General features: G+C 35.2%; 1 long non-coding RNA gene across 1 annotated transcript in view; it reads right to left on the bottom strand.

The window, feature by feature from the left end:
• LOC136837719 (uncharacterized) overlaps positions 1–22,218 on the bottom strand; it is a 49,051-nt gene that overhangs the window by 10,367 nt on the left and 16,466 nt on the right. The window contains exon 2 of the long non-coding RNA XR_010852732.1: positions 15,110–15,366. This is a non-coding gene — a long non-coding RNA (uncharacterized lncRNA). The remainder of the gene's footprint in view (positions 1–15,109; positions 15,367–22,218) is intronic.

Here is a 22,218-nt window from a genome sequence, read left to right on the forward strand (position 1 = left end):
GAATAGTTAATGCTAGTATTACAAATTTTTGTATGATTTCTGATATTAGAAAATTCAGGATTGGACAATCTGCAGCAGTACGATGTCTGACACCATTATGTGAATCAGCTCTGACCTTAAGCAATCATTTAGTCACACCTACGTAAGTCCCCAAATTACATCTGAGACAAGTATATTAATATACGACTGAGGATTGCATTATTGGGCAGATTCTGTCTTTCAATTTAAAAAGTGATTGGGCAGATTCTGTCTTTAAATTTAAAAAGAGATCCTATTGTAAGGAGATTTTTTGGAATTAAAATAACTTGCAACATATTAAAGTGTTTTTTTAATTGCAAACTTGAGATTCCTTCTAAATTTGTCCTCTTGGATGTATGGAATACTGGCATATAGTTTCTTTTGTGGCACAGTGCTTATGGAAGAGGAGTCGGATAGTTTGTTATTTATAAAAATCTTCTAATGTTTGAAAAAAACATGTGAGGAAAACCAGTTATCGGTAAAATATTTATACAAGAACAATATTTCTTTATGATATGAAACCCAGGAAGAGGTTAGAGTGTAAGCCCAATGAAGCAAGGTAAAAATTGAATTGAGTTTAAAATTATAAAAACGGAAGTGTTAAAACTATCTCCATGTCGAAACACTAAAACATCCAAAAATGACAATCGATCATTTTCCTCTCTCTCTAATGTAAATTTGATGTTCGGATGTAATTCATTAATGTACGAGAGGAACTGGTCAGCATGGAGAGCTGACTTAAAGAGAACAAAGGTGTCATCGACAAACCGCTTAAACACAAGAGGATAAAAACCAAGGGGGCAATTTTCCAACATGCCCTCCTCCAGGGAGCACATAAAAATATTGGAAAACGTGGGACCGAGGGGTGATCCCATTGCCATACCGTCAACCTGTTTGTACAAACAATCATTAAAAATAAAAGCAGTGTCCAGCACTGCTAACTGCAACAAAGTCAGAGTTATATTCCATGTATTTTTAATTTGTGTTTGTTTTCTCTTTTAGCCTTGATGATGTAACTATGTTGTTACGAAACGCGTCGGCAATAAATATATCACCTTTTGATGACCGGCTATCTCCTTGTCAACCTGCCCTTCCATGTGCTGTGGCCCGCTTGCGCCAACGTATCCTGTCATATATATATATATATATATATATATATATATATATATATATATATATATATATATATATATATATATATATATATATAAATATATAAATTATATGTACACATACAAATATATATATATATATATATATATATATATATATATATATATATATATATATATATAGTATGTGTTTATGACTAAGCAAGCATGCGAGTTTGTGTCTTTCATGGAAGGCAAGCAAGAGACTGTAGTATCTCACGTGATATATTAATCTACGTGCATGAGAATTAAAATTGGATCTTTACGTTAAAAATAATCAAAAGAAATCCATCATTCATCTAAAAATAAATGAAAGGCCAAAAGTCCATACCGCATAACTTAAAATATTGTTTATAAGCTATAAACTTCCCCGCAAGAAATGATACAAAAAAAAAACTAATAAAAACGAAACTTCCCCCAAATATCCCATAAACTTCGCTCTCCCCCGAACCGACGCGGCATCTCAAGCAGAGATATCTTATCCTCAAAGTGGTAGACAAAGGCTTAGAGGAGCTATTCCAGACACACAATATTTGGAAAGCCAATATACCAAGGCAAATGGGCGCTATGGAGTGAGTGCCTGGGAGGGTGGGGGATTGGTCCCGTCCCGTCACGCCGGGGAGAGGGTGGTTAGGATGAGTGGTGAGGTAAAACAGGAGACATTGAACTATGTCATATCTCGCAAGAGCTAAGGAGCAGCGAACGAGTATCCTGTGTACAGAGTTACGTCGTTGCGGTGGAAGGAGAGAATAAATGGGAATGGATGGGGGCCGTAATAATAATAAAATAATGAATGGAGGATGTTGTGAATCACTTTGAGCAGATTGCTGAGAGGTTCGTGGTCTGATTGTCTGTCTGTGTGACTGTCTGACTTTCTGTCTGCCTGCCTGTGTGCATGTATGGCTCATAAGAATAAGAATAGATATAAATAAATAATATATATATATATATATATATATATATATATATATAAATAGAGAATATAGAGAGAGAGTCAGAGGATGAGAGAGAGAGAGAGAAGAGAGCAGAGAGAGAGAAGAGAGAGAGAGAGCGAGCCCAATGGCTCAATGTGTAGACCAGCAGCCTAGGACTTCGTAGAGGTCTGTCAGGCGCGGTTCAAATCCGCAACCGACTGGTCAGAGAAGGCGGACACTTTGCTATCCGTGTAGATACCCCGGGATTATTATGTAATCAACGGATAGGTTTGCTTAATAAAATGGGTCTTACAGACTAATCACATAAACAAATAAACTAACATCTTCTAAAAACATACAGACACCTCACACGTCTCGAACTGTCAACCTAACGCCCAGTTCTCCTCGCTGCTGGGAGAAAGGGAGCTGGGGATTGGCATGATACACGTACACACACCGTTACCGGGGTCTAAGCGATGTCAGGCAGGGCAGCCGATCGAGGCTACCACGGCCTACCCTAACGCCAAATCAAAGTCCTTCGAAAAGAAGGTTCGTGTTTACCCCATATAAAAATGGGAAAAAGAATGTTAAAACGAAGAATATATATATATATATATATATATATATATATATATATATATATATATATATATATATATATATTATGTAATGTATGTATATATATATACATACATACCCACACTCCATCCTCAAATGATAATACATATCATCAGTGAGAGAGAGAGAGAGAGAGAGAGAGAGAGAGAGAGAGAGAGAGAGAGAGAGAGAGAGAGAGAGAGAGAGAGAGAATCATTATTAACCGACTTTTTCTGAACCCGCACATTGTGATTCGAAGTTGCACAGCATTTGCCTAGATTAAGATAATTACTTGTAATGGCGTCAGTCCCCAAGGTAATGCGGAACAAAATTTTTTTATGGGCTTCCAATTCTAGCGGGATTCAAGTACTAAGCCGCCTATGCATAACGTACATCCTTTGGAAGCGTAATGAGTTACGAAGAGGATATTGTTCATTTCGTTTGCACGTTATATTTTTGCATTCCGCTTTTGTCCTCCAAATGGATGATGATACTTCAAGTTATATCTGGCAAGCTTTTTTGATCCTGTTCTTTAAGAAAAAATATTTCTTATTTTTATAGGTTAAATTTTCTTCTAATTATCAATGTTTCTTAGTTATTCGGCTTTTCAGTATTTTCGTCCTACCAACACATTTCACTAGGTCCGTTAGGTTCAGTGTTTATTGCTCTGCACATTACAAAAATCAAAATGCGTTTCCTATCTTATAGCGTACGATATTCCCGCTCGTTTTAGTTTATATTTTCCTTCCACAGAGATAAACACACAACAGTATTGCTGCTTTCAATTATTTTATATAAATAAAATGTTTTCTGTCAGAGAGATGAATTAATAAAAGGAAAGCACACCCCTTTGATGAAAGTGTAAATTCAAACATATCGAACAGAAATATGTAAGGGTAAATGGAATCCACTGAGCAAAGCGTAGTGTAAATTGATCCAATCATGTTAAATCTGAACTAAACATGCAACAAGTAAAAAATGCGACGAAGTTTCTGTGGTGCAATCGAGTTTTCTGTACAGCGTATAATGCTGTATGAAACTTAAAAGCCACTGCCCATGAAATTCTTAGCCGCGGCTCATGAAACTCAGCCACGGCCCATAAAACTCTTAGCCGCGGCTCATGAAACTCACCCACGGTCAGGTGGTAGCCTGTGTTGTTGGTAACTGTAGCAGTGCCAGAAGTACGATTATGGCTAATTTAATCTTAAATAAAACGAAAACTACCGAGGCCAGAAGGCTGCAATTTGGTATGTTTGATGATTGGAGGGTGGATGGTCAAAATACCAATTTGCAGCCCTCTAGCCTCAGTAGTTTTCAAGATCTGAGGGCGGACAGACAGACAAAGCCGCCACAATACTTTTCTTTTACAGAAAGCTAAAAATGGGGTTGGAAGTCCTATTTGCTACAAAAATGTAGTGATACATCTGAAGGTCAGTGACGTAACAACCTGCATTCCTGGTAAGTCGAAGTCTGTAAAATACTACTTTTTTTCGTGACAGATATCCTAAGTAACTTTTCCCAATATTTGCAAACTTCACCTACTACAGCCCCTAGTGTGGGGAAAGTGCAAACAGTGCACCTTCACGTGGTGTCCTATATTTTTATATACTTAAGGTTCTTTGCAGCGTTCCTTCGGCCCTTAGCTGCAACCCCTTTCATTCCTTTTATTGTACCTCCGTTCATATCTTTCCGCTATCTTACTTTCCACCCTCTCCTAACATTTTTTCCTAGTGCAACTGTGAGGTCTTCCTCCTGTTACACCTTTAAAACCTTCTTTGCTCTCAGCTTTCCTTTTAGCTCTGCATGACCTCATAGGTCACAGCGCTTGGCCTTTTGCCTAAATTTATATTCCAGTTCCAATTATTCCTACTACACCCTTTCCCATACTTGTTACCACTGCGTGCTCGCGACAGGAGGAAATGCTATATATAAAAAGAACAGAGAAAAATATATGTAGCCAGGCCTGTTTTAACATCTGCATTCATTTTGGCTGCAATTGTCGTCGGTTCGTTGAGAGAGAGAGAGAGAGAGAGAGAGAGAGAGAGAGAGAGAGAGAGAGAGAGAGAGAGAGAGAAATCCAAAGGTCCTGTTTCTCCTTTTGTAGCAACTCTCACTGTCTGTCTGTCTCTTAAAGCTTGTGTTTATAATAAGTTAGGGAGGAATAAGAATATACAACAGGAGTATGATAAACATTTGATTGGAACGTTCATGCATAAGGTCATCTCTATTTCTATATAAATGCATATATGACTTATCGTTTCAGAAAAAGTCGTAAATCAGATTGACGGTAAATGAATACAGATATTCAGAAAATGTCGTAAATCAGATTGACGGTAAAAGGTTTGTGACTACAAAAACTTTACATTACGAGGTTTGTGAATCTAAGAAAGGAATCAATGTAGTTAAATAAGAATTCCTTGTGCACCCAATAAAACATTCAGGAAGAGTCGATGTAACAATGTGAGGTTAACCTAGGCTTGAAGGATTGCTTTTACTAACAAAGGTATGAGAGAACTGAATATCTCTTAGTAATGTTATACAGACTGGAAAATGTTACAGAATCATTTTCACATCATAAAGAATGAAAGACCTTTATTATGACAAAATATGATAAACTCAGGGATATAGTTTAGGCTACCATAAATTTCAAGCAAGTTTGATTTTCGCTCGGACTGACGAACTTCTACTTTAGTTTTCCGTAAAAGAAAACTATTGTGCCGGCTTTGTCTGTCCGTCCGCACTTTATTCTGTCCGCACTTTTTCTGTCATTCCTCAGCTCTTAAAAGCTGCTGAGGCTAGAGGGCTGGAAATTGGTATGTTGATCATCACCCTGCAATCATCAAACATACCAAATTGCAGACCTCTAACCTCATTAGCTTTTACTTTATTTAAGGTTAAAGTAGCCATAATCGTTCATCTGGTAACCACATAGGACAGGCCACCGCCCGGCCTTGGTTAAAGTTTCATGGGCCGCGGCTCATACAGCACTCCTCGATTATGGCCGTTATTGTGGTAAGTAAAAAATGCGCCGAACTTCGGCGCATTTCTTACTTGTTTATCACAATAAGGGCCATAATCGAGGAGTGCCTTCGACCTTAGTTTCTGACATATCACCAGAAAAACTCTCTCACCATTTTCATAATAAGCCAAGTTACTGAACCTTGTTGATATATTGAGAATCGTGTTCTGACGTCATACTGACAGATGGAGGTAGTATGTGCTTTGCAAAAAATGACAGACAAGTGGCTGCAAGATTGCAAGTAAAATCACAACTAACGCAAGACAATGAGTTTAGACGATGGACAAATATTTCTTAAAGGTACAATCATCCTAACCACGCAATTTAATGATTAATTACCTAAAGTAATTTATGCTTACTTTTTGATGGAGTATATCCATGCATGAAAATTTCACGAGAAGCAATTTATTACAGTAGATATTAAGATTTATGATGCGTTTGGCTCAGTTTTGCTGTCTGCCTGACAGTGCATTAGTCTGTTTATTTAACGATGTGTTTGCTAGAAAAACAGGGGAAAATTGATGAGCGCATTTTAATGAAACTTGATTAAATCTTTCCGCTGATGATTAGCATATCTGAGTTATTTAGTCAAATGGCCTCAATTATTTTCACCCCGTAGGGGGGCTTTTGCCATCAGAACACCTTATGCGGTTCACTGTAGGCATTACTTAAGGTTCTTTGCAGCGTCCCTTCGGCCCCTAGCTGCAACCTCTTTTATTCCTTTTACTATACCTCCATTCATATTCTCTTTCTTCCATCTTACTTTCCACCCTCTCTCTACAATCGTTTCAATATTGTTTTCAGCGCTGAATGACCTCATAGGTCCCAGTGCTTGGCCTGTGTCCTAAATTTTATATTCAAATCAATTCAACTCAATTATTTTCAGCATATTACCTTCCTGCATAGCCGCCTATACAGCTTAAATATATTTTTTCATATATTTTTAAATTATAATATTAATTTCTAACGAGAATTTTTATTTCCTTCGACTTTTTGAAGGCAATGTCACAGAGTTCATGGCAGTTGATACGATTCTTAGCGTAAAACCTAATTGTTGTATCCTCTTTACTGAGTAATTATAATGGTCATATCCTAACAGTCATTGTAACCAAGTTTGACCATCCTAGTTTGACAGGTGTAGTTAAAACGTTTATATAGCATTCTGTTCTTCTCACCATAGTATGGTGACAAAGGAATGCTATCTTGTGAAGGGTGTTTTTTCATTGTTTTTCCATTTGTTTGATGATACACCTATGTTATATAAAGTGAATATCAGAATTTGTACGACTTAAAAGCAGTCTACTTGGAAATTTCTGAGGGCTGTTTTTGCATTGTTGTGTCATTTATTCGACGATACAAATAAGTTATATAAAGTGAATATTAGAATTTGTACAAGTTGGAAATTATTGCTGATAGAGACAAAAACGTACACACATTTTCTTGTGGATTTAATAATTTGACGTTCTTTCAGGGATGTCCAAGAATGCAAGCTATGCGGAAGCAGAATCGCTATTGAATAAAACAAAGTAAGGCAGTAATATCGACAGTCGAGACTATCGAAGGTTCATCATTAATAACAAAGCACGCCCTTTCTCCATGTGCACGAAAAAATCGTGTTCGACAGAAACCTTATAAAAGAAATGTAAGGGTTCATATTTCATTAAAAGTTTGCTCATGCAGTCTGCCACGTTGTTTGAAATCAAAAAAGTGTTTTTTGATTTCAAACAACGTTTATAAAGTTTCTGTCGAACGCGATTTTTTTAGTGCATATGAAGAAAGAGCATGCTTTGTTATTAATGATGAACCTTCGATAGTCTCGACTGTCAATATTACTACCTTACTTTGTTTTATTCAATAGCGATTCTGCTTCCGCATAGCTTGCATTCTTGGACATCTCTGAAAGAACGTCAAATTAATAAGCCCACAAGCAAATTTCCAAGTTGTACAAATTCTAATATTCACTTTATATAACACTTCTCGTTAAAAAAAACTTTTTTAAAGGTTGTAAGCTATCTTAAATAATAATTACGTTAATTTGAATTTTATGTAGTCGGTCATCCCGTTCTGTTGACTTTGAATCCAAACACGCACACACACAGATTGAGAAATATATATATATAAATATATATATATATATATTTATATATATATATATATATATATATATATATATATATATATATATATATATATGATATTCTGACTCACAGGCTCCTTTTCTTTCAGTTGAAAGGCAAGACTTGCGTGGCTTCGATGGCAGCGTCCTTGCCTTTCAACTGAAAGACCTGGGTTCGATCCTGATGCGAGTCAGAAGTTTCTGTTCCATACGTAACTGTGTATTGATTATATATATATATATATATATATATATATATATATATATATATATATATTATATATATATATATATATATATATGGATATTTCAATAATGATATATATGTGAAATTTCAAAAGTAAATTTATTATACAAATTTCTCCCGACTGTCTGCAAAACGTTGACTTTCTCACCAAAATAAAAACAAATAAAAAAAATGCCATAACCGTTTTTGCTATTCATGATCCCATCGCTGATATTATCGGCATCGAGAGAAGGGAAAAGAGTCAATAACAGTTATTACCTGCCTATTTTTTGGGTTGTCCCACTTCACCACTCAATCCCAAACCGCACCTCAGCGTGCCCATGCCCCACGGTGCCCCGCGGGCGTAACACGCCCATATGGTCCCTGGCTTCAAACCGGAGCCTTATGCGATGACCGTGGGATGAGGTACAGGATTAGGCCCACCTTGGTAGGTCTGATTCTCAGTGCTTTGTGTTGTAAAGGTAGAACTTTGGGGGGAAAGACAATTATGCCTATTCTTGGATTTGTTCCGGGGAGCTTTTTTTTTTTTTTATGAATGTGTACGATATTTGGGTTTTTTGAGGGGGGTGGTGTTTGTGAATCCATAATACATATAGCAACACCTTCATTACAACCAAAAACGAAAATATTGTTAACCTTGTAATTATGAGGAACACTTGTGTCGATCTTTTAGTTTGTGTTTATTTTTTTTATCATTTTTTATGGTAAGGGGTCTTCAGATTCTATAATATGAATAATAACCCTTTCAATATAACCCAAGAAAAAAAATGTTAACTTTGTGACTGTAACAATAACTGATGTCGATCTTTTAGTGAACTCTTATATAATGAAGAAGTTTATGAAGTGAATTATTCAAAACAAGATAATTTGTATTTATTATCTGTAGTATTATGAAGAAGTTATATAGTGAACTAGTTAAAACAAAATAATTTGTATTTAGTTTACATGATACTGTGAAGATGTTTGTACTGTATAGTGAATTAGCAAAAACAAAATAATTTATATTTATTATCTGTAATATTATGATGTTCATATAGTGAATCAGGAAAACAATATAATGTATGTATTTACTAGCTATAATATTATGAATCATTTTATATAGTCAACTGGTGAGAAAAAGTTATATTAATTATCTTTGTATTACTTTTTCTACCCAATCGGCTGAAAACTCTCTGTCTCTCTCTCTCTCTCTCTCTCTCTCTCTCTCTCTTAGATTTGTAAATTACAGGGGAGGGCAAGACAGAGGTCTGCAGGCCAAAAGAACTCGACTGGGCCATTTAGAGCTGGTCAAGTACAGCCAATAACAAGGTTTGATAATTGTCTTTCATCACCTCTGAAATGTCTAAAAACACCAAAATTGAGGTGAATTTATCTCACGTCCATAATTTGTAATTACTGTTGATAAACGAGTTTACATAACATTTACTAGATTTTCAAGACTTTCGTTTATAAACATGAAAGCGATAAGGAGTATTCAGCGAATGAAACACCTATCGGTTCAGATATCCTATACGTATACATATTCAAAGAGGTATATGCGTAATATTATGTGGGTGATGCACGCGCGCGCACACAAACATTTCATATATATATATATATATATATATATATATATATATATATATATATATATATATATATATATATATACATATTTATATATATATATATATATATATATATATATATATATATATATATATATATATATTATTATATATATATCTATATACATATATAAACATATATATATATACATACACACACACACATATATATATATATATATATATATATATATATATATATATATATATATATATTATATATATATAAACATATATACATTTATATGTATATATATATATATATATATATATATATATATATATATATATTATATATATTTACATATGTTTATATGTATATATATATTATATATATATGTATGTGTTTGTATATATATGTATATATCTGTATATATATATATATATATATATATATATATATATATATATATATATATATATATATAAATAATACCATCAGCTTCCTTTCAACACAACTCCTTCCAAATGAAAGCAAAATTTAATACAAAAGTTTTCACCTATCACCAGACGAATGTTTATACCATTATGCAACACCTTTACTCCTCTCCCTATTATTACCCTTTTAAAAGAAGTTGACTTTTCGCAATCAGTTACTGGAACCGGTTTCGAGACTCGTCTGTTAGTTGGTGTTTGCTTCCGTTATATCGCAACCATTTTCTTCGTTATTCACCCTGTAACTCTGGCGCTTCGCTATGACCTTTTTACGCAATATCTCGAAAACCCGAATTTGCTATGCTGAATACCTTCATATTTCAACTCTTGATTATGGCCTTTTCCCGCCAGCTGTTTGAATTATGCTAATGAATCCTTAGCCGTCATCGGGCAATCTCAGTTTCCTCCCATTTTTATCCCGGTAATAACTGCTTCAAATATGCAAATTAGCTTGATAATAAAATGTTAAAGAGCTAATCTTTCTTTCTTTCTTATAGGCAAGAGTTTTAAGGGTGATAATCATTCTTTGGGCATTACCACATGTGTCAAGGTTTTACGAGCCTCTAGATTTCTTATGTTATACTTTTTTGAGGGAAACATTATTGGTGTTTTACTGTTTATTGGTATCAGTGTTAAATGCACCTGTTTGTTCAGCGTATTAAATTTCACTGGGCGATGCAAATGAGGCCGATATATGACCAGCGTCTTTTTCATGAATATTGAGTTTATGTGAGAACCGTAAATCGCTCTCAAGTTTCGGGAAGCTCGTGAAATTACTCATTTTAATTTCATTACTATGATATTTATTTCACCGTAACGATTCAAGTAATGTTACATGTTAAAGAAAATACTGTTTGTACACAAACGTACTCATACACACAACCACACGTTATTAATACATTTTATTTTTCAGTTGCTATAATATTTATCACAGAGTAACGATTCAAGCAATATCACTTGTTTACTCACACACACACACGCAACCACACGTTATTAATACACCTCGGTATACACTGAAAAGTGGAAAACTCATTCAAATATACGGGAACAGATAACAAATGAAGAGTATAGATGAAATTCCTGGTCTTAAATTGAGCTGAGCAAATTTTTTTTTTATTTAGTACAGATTTATTTATTTTATTGTATGCCATTCTATTTTATTTTACGAGGGTATTTCAAGGCGATGAACAAGTGATGTGGAAAGTAGTAACATGATTATTTTTCTCGAATAACTATGGGTAATCTAAATGGTTTACGATAAACTCAGTGCAGGGCATTTTGGCTTTTTTATTATCCCCTTGGTATAAACTCATTCCCATACTAAGTAACAAATACTTCATTTAAAAGTTTTTCGCTAGTTACTAAGGCACAACTGAGAGTATCAAATTTCACCAAAGATGATGGTCCCAACAAGCCACAGTTGAAACTGCGCTTGGCCGAAACCATTCCTTTTCGAAATTTGGCATATATAGGCTCCCACTGGTAAGAATACAGAAAACTACTAAAATTGACATACTAAATTAAGAGAAATTAACAACAGGTACTGACTGCATCAAATCTGATGTGTCTCGGGTCAAAAAACCTTGATTAGAGGTTTTGGCAACTAAACGCCGCTAAATATGGGTTTAGCCATCGGGAGATCTATGTTTGCTCAATACAGGATCATGAGGCCTTTCGAGAGCCAGATAACTTCCTAAAAGACCTCTCCTTTTTAGAGAATACGAGTTTGTTGGCGCTGCTGTTTCCCTTACCCTCCCGATCTCCTACCTACCCCGCCCCCACCTGGGGCGGACAAACAGGTTTCCAGGAAGAGGGTGGATGTCTCCCATACCCTCCCATTCCCCTAACTACCCCGCCCCCTACCCGGGGCGGACAAACCAGTTTGCAGGGGGTGGGTGGCTGTGTCATTCTCCCCTAATATTCTATTCTCAAATCAAAAGTGGATTTAGAATAATATTCTATTCTCAAATCAAAATGGGATTAAGAACAATATTCTATTCTCAAATCAAAATGGGATTAAGGATAATATTCTATTCTCTAATCAAAATGGGATTAGGAATAATATTCTATTTTCAAATCGAAAGGGGATTTAGAATAACATCCTATTTTTAAATCAAAATGAAATTTAGAATAACAGTCTTCTTAAAACAAAATGGGATTAAGAATAATATTCTATTCTTAAAACAAAATGGGATTAAGAATAATATTCTATTCTCAAAACAAAATGGGACTGAGAATAATTTTCTGTTTCACTTGCGCTCCGCCATTCATTCATTTCAATGAATAGCTATGCCCGCTGAAGCCCAAAATCCTGAATACGCTGAATAGAAGATCTGTTTTTCATATAAAAATGCACTTATCCGAATTATAATTATGCTTGATATTATTGCCGATCTCACTTCTGGGAATTACCTAATGAATTATTGATTACAGTCCATACTGATCGTATTTTGTGAAATGATATATGTAAATTACGGGTATTAATGGTTCAGTGAACCTTTGAAAACGGCACAGTGAGGGAGATATAAATTTACTGTATGCAAACTGAGTTAGATTTTATATCTATATCGTTTATATAACGAAATTTTCGCATTAGTTAGAATACCATATGGAAATAAAATATATAAAATAACGACGCAGGTAAAAAAAAATATTAAAATAGTTAGGATGTCATATAAAATTAAAATAGGTAAAATAACAACGGCTCAGGTAAAAAAATAATAAAATTGTTATAATGTCATATAAAATCAAAAATAGGTAAAACAACAACGACTCAGGTAAAATAAATAATAAAATAGTTAGAATGTCATATAAAAATTAAAATAGGTAAAATAATAACGACTCAGGAAGAAAAAATAATAAAATAGGATATCATATGGAAATAAAATACATAAAATAACGACTCAGGTAAAAAAAATATTAAAATAGTCAGAATGTCATATAAAATTAAAATAGGTAAAATAACAACGACTCAGGTAAAAAAATAATAAAATAGTTAGAATTTCATATAAAATAACGGTTAAAATTCAGGTAAAATAAAATAACAATGAAACTTAAATAGGTAAAAGAACGACGACGTCAAAAAAAATAATAAAATAGTTGAATGTCATATAAAATTAAAATAGGTAAAATAACAACGACTCAGGTAAAAATAATCAAAAATTAGAAGGTAAAAAACCACTTAAAACAGAATGTCGACTAAAAAAAAAATAAAAAAAGAATGTCATATAAAATTGAAATAGGTAAAATACAGCGATCAGTAAAAAAAAATAATAAACAGTTAGAATGTTATATAAAATTAAATAGGTAAAATAAAAACTCAGGTAAAAAATAATAAAAGAAAATGTCATAAAATTTAAATAGGTGAAAACGACTCAGGCAAAAAAAAATAACAGTTAAATGTCATATAAAATTAAAATAGGTAACATAACAAACTCTAAAAAAAAACAAATAGAAAGTCAGTTAAAACAACAACGATTCGTCAAAACAAAGTTAGAATGTCATTAAAATTAAAATAGGTCTAACAAACGACTCAGGTGAAAAAAATAATAAGACAGTTAAAATTAGTTAAAATAACGACAACTCGTCAAAAAAATAATAAAACAGTTAGAATGTCATATAAAATTAAAATAGGTAAAATAACGACGACTCAGATAAAAAAATAATAAGACAGTTAGAATGTCATATAAAATTAAAATAGGTAAAATAACGACTCAGGTAAAAAAAAATAAAATAGATAGAATGTCATATAAAATTAAAATAAGTAAAATAACAACGACTCAGGTAAAAGAAAAATAAAACAGTTAGAAAATCATATAAAACTAAAATAGGTAAACTAAAAAAATAAAATAGTTAGACTGTAATAAAAATTAAAAACAACAACGACTGGTAAAAATAAAATAGTAAAATACTGACTAGAATAATAATAAAATTAAATGTCATATATAATTAAAATTGTAAAATAACAACTCCGGTAAAAAAAAAAAAATAAAATAAAAAAATTAAAATAGGTAAACAAGAACGACTAGTAATAAAAACGTTAGAATGATTACTATAAAGACCGAGGAAAAAAAATCTGAATGTCATAAAAACTGAAACAGGTAAAATAACAACGACCCAGGTAAAATAAAATAATAAAATAGTTAGAATGTCATATGAAATTAAAATAAGTAAAATAACAACGAGTCGGGTAAAAATATATAAATAAAGTCATATAAAATTAAATAGGATTTAGGCACAAAAAAATACATAGTTAGAAACGTCATATAAAATTAAAACAGGTAAAATAATATAGGTAAAAAAATAAAATAGAATGCCATATAAATAAATATATAAATAAATGACTCAGTAAAAATAATAAAATAGTTAGAAAATTATATAAAACTAAAATAGGTAAAATAAAAACGACTTAGGTAAAAAATAAAATAGACTGCCAAATAAAATTAAAATAAGTAAAATAACAACGTCTCGGGTAAAAAAAAAATAATAAGATAGTTAGAATGTCATATAAAGTTAAAAATTGTAAAATAACAACGACCCAGGTAGAAAAAATAGAATGTCATAAAATTAATGTAGATAAAATAATACCGATTTAGGCACAAAAAAATCAGAATTTCAAATAAAATTAAACTATGCAAACTAACACCGTTTCAGGCAAAAAAAAAAAAATTAAAGTAGAATGTCATATAAAATTAAAACAGGTTGTCATATAAAATTAAAATAGGTAAACTACCACAGATTCTGGTAAAAAAAAGGTTAAAACAGTTTGAATGCCATTTAGAATTAAAATAGATGAACTAACACCGATTCAGGTGAAAAGAAAAGAAAATAATTACAATATCATATAAAACGAAAACAGGTGAACTAACGCCGATTCGGTAAAAAAAAAACTAAAACAGTTATATATCAATCACAATTAAATTAGACAACCTAACACCGATTTAGGTACTAAAACAAAATAAAAAACAAAATAAAAGGAAAACAGCGATTTCTCAAACTTACATACCTGTCAACTTTCTTCAGCAAAAAAGCACAAATCCTCCTTCAAGCAGTCGAGCTGTTGCAAGAAAGAAGTGATAGTATCATTCTTTATTGCGGACACGCTGCTAATATTGGACTTTGGAAATTGGCGTTGTGAGTCGAATTTTCCCACGCAATTGCTTGCTCTCTGCCTGCATCCTGCTTTAGAATGTTTCTTGATTTACTTGGGAATGGTTCAGTCATCTAATTGTGATATGAAGTTCCGTCCAGTCGTCTTTGTTCCTGTTAAGAAAACAGAAGGATCTTTTGTAAGAGATTTTATTGAATTGAATTGAACTGAATATAGAATTTAGGCCAAAGGCAAAGCGCTGGGACCTATGAAGTCATTCAGCGGTTAAACGGAAATTGACAGTAAAAGGTCTGAAAGGTGTAACAGGAGGAAAACCTCAATTATTAGGAGAGGTTGGAGAGTAAGATGGAAGAAAAATGAACATAAAGAGGTATATTATAAAAAGAACGAAAGGGGTTGCAGCTAGGGCCGAGGGCACGCTGCAAAGAACCATCATATTACCTACAGTGCACCACATGAGGTGCACTGACGGCACTGCCCGCCTAAGGGGGTCAGAGATTTTATGATGCAGTGGCGACTCATCCCTGACCCCAAAAAGGCAAATTTAGGAAGGAGAGAAGGCAGAACAATCATTCTGTTTAGGTTTACATTTTTCCAAAGAAGAGAATAGGAAGGGCAGTATTGTGATTAGGGTGGGATATATGGGGGGCAAAGTGATTGGGAGTGGGATGGGGATGAGGATGGAGAGGGATATGCTGTCATAAGAAATAGTACCTTTATAGAAAGCCTATTAAAAATACTCCGACGGCAACTTTCAGGCCAAAGAAAATCTAACTTGTCCTCCCCAGCCCCCCGATAGCAGATACCTCAGGCTAGTTTTGGGGGTTAGACCATCCTACAGATTTCAAGCAAATTTTTGTAAAAATATTTTTAAAGCTATTTCTTTAGCAGTTGATCACTAGTGCCTAATAACCGTATAATGTTCGACTGTTATTCTGCTTATAGGAAATTGGGAAACAACTTTTTTGGGGGAATTGTTAGGGCTTACTTTAAATGCTGCTGGCATTTTTCCTTAAAAGATTTTATATGATTGCTTCAGCGTTTATTCTGAATTTTATATAATACGAATCCATACTTTCTTACCATGAAAACATTCATAATATTCAAAAATCCATATGAGATATTAGTACTAGGAACAGGCTATCGAATAAAGAGAGAGAATAAGAGAGAGAGAGAGAGAGAGAGAGAGAGAGAGAGAGAGAGAGGAGAGAGAGAGAGAGAGACTCACTTTCCATGAACAAGGGACGGGAAATACACTTTTTCATTTTTTGTTTTATAAACGACCCAACATTGTTTTCTCAAACTGTTGTTATATAATCGAAAGTTTGTATTCTAAAAAATGGCAATTTGTCTTCCAGTTCCTGGTTTACACCAAACCATCAGCAGAGTCTTTTGCAGTATAGTTCACCAGAGAATTTAGATCGCGTAGGAGAATTTTAAATGTGAATATTTTTCTTTCTCTTTGAAATCCGTTAGTGACACACTTTACTCACACAAGTGCTTGCCCGTTTGGCTGATTACAGCCGAATTTCGTCGTTAAGTGAGAATCTCAGGTGGGAAAGGATGGTGGAGCTTACCTGGCCTACCCGAGTGGCGCAAAGACCCTTTTCTTCCTTTGATCTCGGATCTAAGGTTCTGGAACTGGGCGTTGACTCGAAGTCGCCAGTCATTTTGTGAACTCTTTTTTAACCATGTTAAATCAGTTTTCTGAAGGATGAATTCATGTTTTTTTTTTTTTAAATAATTTTGCTACGACGAAAAGTACTATTCTTGTCTATTAAAAGTTGGTAGATACATCTATATAACTTTCCGGTCACAAAGAAGATTCTTAAGGGCGTATTCATACATTTTTATTAGCGTATTACTATTACAAAAAGCACCATCTTTGTTTAAAGTTAAATCTTCTTCCCGGTCACAATGAAGGAACGCTATAAAAATAGATATTTCATTCCACTTATTTTGCCAAATATATCAAATCCCAAGTTGGACATAGTGGCTGCCCTTGAAAGTACTGGGTACGGATGGGGCGATAAAGGTGACGTGGAAGTATGCCCATTAACAACAATACTGCTGGCATTTAGAGCATTTAATAGCTGTTCACTACCTACAAGGCTCCGTAGTAGGGTACAACCTTCAGAGCACCTCATGCGGTGCACTGTGGTTTTGATTGTTGTTCTGGCAGTGCCTCTCTCCGCTGCAACCCCTCGTTCCTTTCACTGTACCTCCTTTCATATTCTCTTTCTTCCATCTTACTTTCCACCCCTCCTAACAATTGGTTCATAATGCACCTGTGAAGTTTTCCTCCTGTTACACCTTTCAAACCTTTTACTGTCAATTTCCGTTTCTGCGCTGAATGAAATCATAGGTCTCAGTGTTTGGCCTCTGGCCTAAGTTTTATATTCGATGCAATTCAATTCAACTACCTACAAGGGTATATAAACCACGACTTTCCCTACCACAGTAACTATGACGCTTCTTACGGGATAAGCAAAAGGGAACGCGACGACCTCATATTGTCAGAAGCAATGGAGCCAGGCATTCCTAAGACTACAAAAAATGGGAACATCGTCTTCCAAATATAATTTCTCCAAGATATAGAAGAAACAGTTTCATGGGCAAATGACTAAAGGAACGGGTTGTAATTTGAGATATTAACGCATTGTATTTCATTGTATTTCCCAAAATTAACAACATTCTGCGTTGATGGTCGTTACAACAACTTATTCACAGCCGGACTTGGTTCCGTTCATTGTATACTGACCACATTGTCTCAACTGACATGAGCGTGTCTTGAATAACTGTATATGCAGGCAAACATCCATATACACACACACCACACAAATTATATATATATATATATATATATATATATATATATATATATATATATATATATATATACCCAAACACACCTGCACACACATATATATAGTATGTATTATTTTTTATATAAAAAAGTCCTTGAAAGTAAAATAATTTTACCCCATAAAAATGGGGAATAAAAGAACATTTAAAAGAAGATTTTTATATATATATATATATATAATATATATATATGTTATATATATATATATATATATATATATATATATATAAAGATAGGTGTTAAGTCTATGAGTGTATAGTGATATCATAACATTATTGTCCTTGCAAATGTCTTTAAATCCATTTCCTCAAGCAGTGAAGTAACATATGTGTATATAAGAAACCGAAGGAATTATATATTGATAAGTTCTAGTGTTTGAAAGGTTCGTTCCCATGAGACGAATGAACTTATTTATCAACTATAATTCCCCTTCAGTTTACATATATATACATATATTATATCTGAGGTAAATATATATATATATATTAAACAATATTTGTAGCTTAATGTATTGTATATAAATATTGATGTGACAGTCTAAATCCCATATATATATATATATATATATATATATATATATATATATATATATATATATATATATATATATATATATATTATTATGATTAGCAAGAATTCAGCAAATTGCCTCCTCCCCTTTTGTTGTTGTTATTGTTCTGTTGTTTTTATTTACTGCCAGCCGGCCGATCGATAGACCATCTGTCTACTCGACTTAAAACGGTCAGGGGTTTAAAAGGGTTAAAAGATTGCGCCCCCCCTTTTTGAAACAGAACTTTCCTTCGAGGCAAAAAGTGATCTGTCTTGGGTGTTTTTCTTACAGGCCAAAAAACCTCCTGTGGGCAGGTGCATATGAGTCAAAACATCTGTGTTGGTACCCCTGCCCCATAGGAGGGGATAAAAGCAAAACCCACGAGGTCTCGACACACATGCGGGCTGGAAGATATGGAAACTGAAGACGTCCCCAACACCTGGTCCCATCGATGCCCTGGCATCTAACCACGTGGCCCTTTCCAAAGTATACTTCCTCGTGCCATCGACCGTATTCCAAGTGTTCGCTCCACCCGAGCCCCCACGCCATTGCTTGGAGTTTCGAGGAGTCCCCATCGCCTTGCCCCTTTACGGAAGCCCTTGCATCTCACCACGTGGAAGAAACTCGCCTCGAAATCGCAAGTCATCCACGGACCGCCTTCTACGCGCCTCGGAAAAATCTGCAAGGTAAAGTGCCCTGAAGAGCCCCATTTCAGTCACGCTTTTGTCTCGTAACATTTGCTTAAAGAGAAAGCCAGAAAGAACCCTTGTCTATCAGTCCGTGCTTTCTTGCATCGGCAGTATTAATTTTTTATTACTCCTTTGGCACCTCAGTGCAGCTTCGAATTCATTATTCTTTTGTCTATTTTTCATTACTGGCGTATAATGTGCATATCTCTCATTTCAGAGGGACCCTATTTCGTGGAAGTTTTCGGACTGTGTCTGAATCCCCCAGTTTCATTCATCCCAGGAATCTCTTCAGGATAGTAATCTACTTGTTTCCTCTTTCCCATTTAATGTCATTTATGTAAATACACTTTTAAATTTGCCCACATGTTTTACGTAATATTTCCCTCAGTAACAAGAGCCCTAAGCTCATATGAAATTCTCCTTTGTTTTCCTTTTTTTTACGTTTTCCTGGACCCACGAAGTCAGAATCACAAGGCTAAATTAACTTAAATTGTTGCTACCTGTCTCACAGAGCATATTTCAAAACTAAACCACGGAAAACGTAAAAATGGCGACCTGGCCATAGATCTCGTTTTGCAGTTGCAGTTCCCCTAGTGTTGCTTTTTATTGCATTGCAACTTGCCAGATCAGCTATTAGCAAAGCTAAGCTGGGTGAGAGACAATTACGAACCTTTGTAAAACCAGCACACAGATCCAGAAATTCCACACGTAAGTAATGTGTTTAATCTTAGCAAAACCTTTTTTACAATCGTGACTGTTCTAGAATTAGAAATAGGGACGCATGTATTCACTGAGAGAAAAGAACTGCCAGATTAGATTCGTTAATGCATGCCTTTTCAGGATAGGTAGTTAGGAAATAACCAACTACTAACTATCCTTTGCTTCGAGGAATAACAGTGCAAAATTCCTCTGTGCTAAAATCCTTACCATATTCTTTTGCTTTGAGGAATAGTGTGAAAGAAATTCCTCTGTGATAAATTTTACATTCGCATTTCGGATTAGCGAACTGTTATTTAGGCAGCTTGAATAAATTCCCACGTTAGGGAAAGCGAAATTCTCTAAACCCGAAGTCAGCTTGCATTGCTGAAAATTCTCTCAGTGTATATAAAATAGGGTTCATTCACCCAGTTAGGTGTTGTGAAACACCCGCCAAATTTAAACCCGCTTATAGGGAAATTATCCAAGTCCTAGGTCGTTTACTTTTCCATCCTCCTCAACGACTGGGAAACTCCTGAATCCCAGACCCTCAGGTGTATAAACTACTTGGGTTCATTCACCCAGAATCTAAAAATACCTCCGGTGCTGGCAAACCACCTCCACCCCTAAATTCCGCCCGTGGCCCCCCTCCAGCCTCAGGCCTCACCCTGTGTAGAATTTTTTCCCCCATTCATTTCCCAGCAAACATTTTTCTTTGGGTTTTCCCCAGTTAGTAATTTCTAAAATTCCTAAGGGACGAATCGTACAAATTTAAGTGACTCCTAAGTCCTCCTCAGAGACCCTAAGAGAATTCCTTCAAATTAAATTTAATGTCCCTAATTTCCTCCAAGTCCCTCAGAGACCTAAAATTCTACGTCGGCGTGGCGAGAATTTCTCCAAATTCCAGTCCTTAGACCTCCTAAAATTCTACGTCGCACGAAAATTTCTCAAAAGTCCTCAGAGACTCCTAAAATTTGAGAAATTTCTCCAAACTCCAGTCCTCAGAGACTATAGTGGGAAACCCAAAATTAAGTCCTTTTTGAGACATTATATAGTGTTCCAGTCCTCAGACACATCTAAAATTCCTAACGGGACTGATCATTTCTAGTCTTAGAACAACATCCAAAAATTCACGCTACAGCCGCCAAGTCCGAGCTGACAAAATCCAACTACGTCCTTCCGAGACACCTATTAAAATTGGTTCCACGCAGAACAACCACGTCTTTTCCAAGACATCAAATTTTAACAAAAGTCTCCTCAGACTTACTTCTAATCACCTGGTCTTATTCAGACAGATCCATTCTCCTGCAGTCTGAACCATTGAGTGTTTCAGATTCCTGCAATTGAGTCTTTTCAGACAACCTGAGTCTTTTCAGACATATCATATACCCATTATTCCAAGATGGCTAATACCAGAGCCCAACAAAACGGGGATTTCAAATTCTACATGTCCGCTGGGAAGGGACATGGGACTATCGGGGCAAGATCTGAGAGCATGGGTTCAAGAGGGGAGTGGACGATGCCAAGGCGGAGAGAGCAAGAGAACGTGAAGAGAGAGAGGAGAAAGAATCGAGAACAACGGGAGGAGAACGCAACGAGAGGTAAAAGAACAAGAATGAGAGAGAGAGAGAGAACGTGAGGAGAGAGAGAGAGCAAGAATTGCCCAAGAGCAATGAAGGAAAAGAACGTGAGGAGAGAGAGAGAGAGAACGAGCGCCCAAGAGCAAAAGAACGAGAGAGAGGGAACGAAGAGAAGAACAACGAGAAACAAAAATCGCCTGCAAGAACAACGAGGAGGAGAGAGAATTGCCCAAGAGAGAGGAGAGAGAACGTGAGGAGAGAGAGAGAGAATGGAAGCCCAGCGAGCTCCAGGTGCTAGATGACAGAACGCCACCCCCGCCCCCTGCCGCGGGAATGAGTGCCCTCAGCCAAGCTCACTCATTCATGCCAAAATGGACAGAGTCCTGAACCCGAAGTATGGCTTGGAAAGGGCTGAACGAGTCCTGAGTGCTGTGATCTCTCCCCCCGGAACTCTCCCCTTGTTCTCACTAAATTCCTGGGCGAAAGGCCCTCGTTGCCTACCACGCCCTTCCCGCAGACGATCGGGGAAATTGGGAAGCCGTGCGCCACAGCAGTTCATGAAGGCGTACGAGATTACCCCTGAGCGGTGGAGGAGACGTTGGAGAGCAGCCGAGAGAAGCAGG

The sequence above is a fragment of the Macrobrachium rosenbergii genome, chromosome 59 (assembly GCF_040412425.1).
Source record: "Macrobrachium rosenbergii isolate ZJJX-2024 chromosome 59, ASM4041242v1, whole genome shotgun sequence".
NCBI classification, from domain to species: domain Eukaryota; kingdom Metazoa; phylum Arthropoda; class Malacostraca; order Decapoda; family Palaemonidae; genus Macrobrachium; species Macrobrachium rosenbergii.